This window comes from Neovison vison, chromosome 12 (genome assembly GCF_020171115.1).
Source record: "Neovison vison isolate M4711 chromosome 12, ASM_NN_V1, whole genome shotgun sequence".
Classification (NCBI taxonomy): domain Eukaryota; kingdom Metazoa; phylum Chordata; class Mammalia; order Carnivora; family Mustelidae; genus Neogale; species Neogale vison.
Window position 1 is genome coordinate 62,897,836 of NC_058102.1, and position 4,336 is coordinate 62,902,171.

Consider the following 4,336-nt stretch of genomic DNA (forward strand, 5'->3'; position numbering starts at 1 on the left):
AAAAAAAGCACAAATGCGTGGGTTTTTGAAGTACATGCATTAAGTTGAAACTTTGGCACTAGGAATCAGGACATTTTGTCACGTAGTGTTAACACATAATAGAAAATTGTGTAGCATCAAAGGGATAGAACCACCAGCATTCAAGCAACATTGTCTGCTAGGCGCTAAAATGTTCTGCTGAATGCTTCTTCTTCATCTAATGACTGTGTACACTGGTAGCAACTTTGAAATGAGAAAAAGAGCTTGCACTCTTTTCATCTTCTATTTAAAACAAAACAGGAAACAAACTGAAATACAAGCCCTGTTCTACATTTACAATTTTAAAGAACATCAATTTTACAAGAAAAAGACTAATAATAAAAACAACGTTTACAGATACAGACATAACAGTGAGTGGTCAGTAGACCCTCACGGGGCTTTGTGGTGGCCAAAGCCACTTTGTAATCACTGGCAGTAAACAGAGATGCAGCATTCCTTGGCAGGTATTTTAGGAAATCATGCGAATAGCCCAACAATAATGCAAGGCTCTTCCCATTAAGGGGCGTATATGCCAACATTGCTCCGATTTTTACAAATAATCTCTGTAGGTGTAGGGCTCCCTCAACCTGGGACATTGGCGTATCAGGGAGAGCCAAGAGGATTTCTTCATAGTGGGGCCTCCCAAATTTGTAGAGCAGCTGAGTGCCCAACATCACATTGAAATATTCTTTTATTCCTGCCACAACTTCATTAACTACATACTCCTTATTACCAACATTTCCCTGCAACTTCTTGCAATTTGCATACTCTTCCAGAATGGCATCTGCATTTTCCTTAGCAGGGAGTTGAAACAGCTGCTTCTAGCCTGGTAACTAAGTCCCAGTCCTGAACGAACCATGGTTTTAATTCTTCAGGAATCTTTACTTTAACTTCCATTCTATTCTCTCTTTCTTTCTTTTCTTCTTTCCTTCCTTCGTTCCTTCATTCCTTTGTTCCTTCCTTCCTTTCCTTTCCTTCTTTTCTTCTTTCCTTCTTTCTTTCTTTAATGAGAGAGAGAGGGAGAGGGAGAAACAGACCCTTCACTTAGTGGAGAGCCCGACACAGGGCTCGATCCCAGGACCTGGAGATTGTGACCTGACCCAAAGGCAGATGCTTAACGACTGAGCCTCCCAGGCTCCCCACTTCCATTCTATTCTTAAGCGGCTCCTCATTTTCAACAATGGGGTCTGTCCAGGACCTTTTCCTTCTGAGTTGGCTGGGGTGCTTTGCTGGCACTCCCACCATCTCCATTGCCAGGAGTCTTCTGCTTATTCTTTCTTGTCTTCCTCACAGATCCCAGGATGGGGGGTTCTCTGCAGAACAGCTTCCCCCCAACTGCCTGGGAGAGCCAGTTCCAGATTTTTCTGCTGTGGACCAGCAGTCTTCTTTTCTGAGGAAGCCCCTCTTATCTTAACTTCTCTGTATATTGCTTCTCGTTGGTTGTTTGAATTTGTCTTCTGCAGATTGTTGTCCATGAGTTTGAGAACCCTACTTTCTGGAACTCATTCAGCCCTGTTTTCATTCCAACCAATAATCTTCTTCCTTCTTTACCTTCCAAGAACTCCTAGTGTTTTCCCAGATGGAACCTCCTAGATCTCCTGGGATGGTCTCGAAGGATGAAGTGGGAGAGACAACCCAGATTCTGTAATCAGGGATGGTCTGCAATCAGGATCAGATCTTCTGATCCTTACTATACAGCAAACTTAGTTTTCCTGATGATGGCATTTTTGTCCTGATCTCTAAGCACAGTGCCCTTCAGGCAAGTATGCACACACCAGTTTTTTCTACATCCTGCTCTTAAACTTCATTTTTTACTACCCTATTTCTACCTCTGTCTTATACTCTGAACTTGACATTTATATTAAAGCTTTGGCTGTGATCAACCATACTCAGCTCTCCACATTCAACCAATCCTTCTTGATACCCTCATATCTTGACACATCTTTAGCTCTTCACTGCCCACCCCCTGCCCTCACACCCTATCCCAGTTGATTTTCTTTTGCTCTGTGGTCAAGACTTTCATAAGTTCAGCCTCTTAATTTGAAAGCCAAATAAATGAAGTTCTACAGAAGTTATGTAGCTTGCCAAAGTTGTTTGGGTAATGAGTAGACATAATCCTGTGATTTACATCCATTCCAGTTGTATTTCTTTCTTTTTTTTTTTTTAAATTTTATTTATGTATTTGACAGAGAGAGAGAGAGAGAGATCACAAGTAGGCAGAGAGGCAGGCAGAGGGGGAGGAGGAAGCAGGCTCCCTGCTGAGCAGAGAGCCCAATGCGGGGCTCGATCCCAAGACCCTGAGATCATGACCTGAGCCGAAGGCAGAGGCTTAACCCACTGAGCCACCCAGGTGCCCCTCCAGTTGTATTTCTACCTATAGTTCTCTCTTTAGTCCTAGCACAAATGGGCAGATCCTTAAGTTAAACTCAGGTCCTCCTTCTAGTAATTTTTTTCTCTTCAGCTCACCCAGCAACAAATTGTCAAGAAAAGAGGCCAAAACACGTGTCTGTGCTCCACTCATCATGATTGTAATGTGATTCCTTAGAAACCCAGCACACTTTGGCCCTCAGGTAGTGTATGGCTTGTTCTATAAAGCGTGGTCCACAGACGAACAGCAGCAGCATTACCAGAACTTTGTGAGAAATATAGAACCTCAGGTCTGCTTCATTTACAAGCATCAGAATCTTCATGTGTTCCTTATATTGATGAAGATATGGGAGCAAAACTCCTTGCTTTGAATTTTTTAGGAACTGTGCTGAGACACTCATCTTCCCCCTATGCTTTTTACCTTTAAAAAAAACCATTATTATTTTTAATGAGTAGTTTTTTTAAGAGCAGTTTTAGATTCACAGAAAAATTAAGAGAACAGTACAGAAATTTTTCACATTACCCTCTGCCTCCACACATGCACAGTCCCCATGAAATGGTGCATTTGCTACAATTGATGAACCCACACAGACACATTATAATCACCCAAAGCCTATAGTTTACATTAGGATTCACTCTTGGTATTGTACATTCTATGGGTTTAGACATGTACCCATCATTATGGGATCATTCAGAGTATTTTCACTGTCCTAAAAATCCTCCACGCTCTGCCTGTTCATCCCTTCCATTTCCCCCACCACTGAGAACTTTTTAAATTGTCATAGTTGGCCATTTTCAGAATGACATATAGTTGGAGTCATGCATATGTCGTTTTTTCATATTGACTTCTTTTTACTAGGATTCCTCCATGTCTTTTCATAGCTTGATTACTCATTTCTTTTAGTGCTGAGTCTTATTCCATTGTCTGTATGTACCCCAGTTTGTTTATCCATTTACCTACTGAAGGATAAGTTGGTTACTTTCAAGTTTTGGCAATTATGAATAAAGCTGATACGAACATCCACGCGCAGATGTTTCTGTAGATATGAATTTTCTATTCCTTTGGGTAAATACCAAGGAGCATGCTTGTTGGATTTTGTAATAAGGATCTGTTCACATTGGTAAGAAACCACCAAACTGTCTTCCGAAGTGGCTGTGCTATTTTGTGCTCTCACCACCGATGAATGAGAGTTCCTGTGGCTCCACAAGATCACATTGTCAGTGTTCCAGAACCTGGCCATTCTAATAGGTATATAGCAGTATCTAATCATTGTTTTGATTTTCATTCTCCTGATGACATATGATGTGGATCCTCTCTTCATATGCTTATTTGCGGTCTGTGTATTCTTCTTTGATGAAATGTCTGTCAAGGTCTTTGGCCCATATTTTAATTAGATTGTTTCCTTTCTTAATGTTGACTTTGAGTTCTTTGTATATTTTGCACTGCAGTCCTTTATCAGTTGGGTCCTTAGTAATTTTTTCCAGTGTGTGTTTTGTTTTCTCATTCTCTTTACATTGACTTTCATTTGTCCTTTTAATGAAGTCCAATTTATCAATTCTTCCTTCATGGATTGTGCCTTTGGTGTTATATCTGACAAGTCACTGCAATACCAAGGTCATCTAGGTTTTCTCCTATGTTTTCTTCTAGGAGTTTTATAACTTTTCATTTTACATTTGCTATCAAAAATCTTAAAAGATTTCTTTTGTCACTTGTAATACCTGAAATAATAACATGTTGGCCTTTCTTGCTTGTGATAACAAGGGGTGCTTGAGTGAAATTTATGTCCATTCCTCCTCTTTTTTTAGGTACTTCTTACTGTGATTTAAACCACTGCAGGATGTAAAGGCATTCTGATCCACTTAAGAGTAAAGGTTAGAATGTGTTAAATATGTTGCATGTTTAAAAAGCTAACATAATGTTGAAATGTGTAAACATGCTTGGTATGAACAG

General features: G+C 40.2%; 1 pseudogene; it reads right to left on the bottom strand.

The window, feature by feature from the left end:
- Positions 1-350: 350 nt before the first annotated feature.
- LOC122890911 lies at positions 351-1,524 on the bottom strand (annotated as a pseudogene).
- Between the last annotated feature and the right edge of the window lie 2,812 nt (positions 1,525-4,336).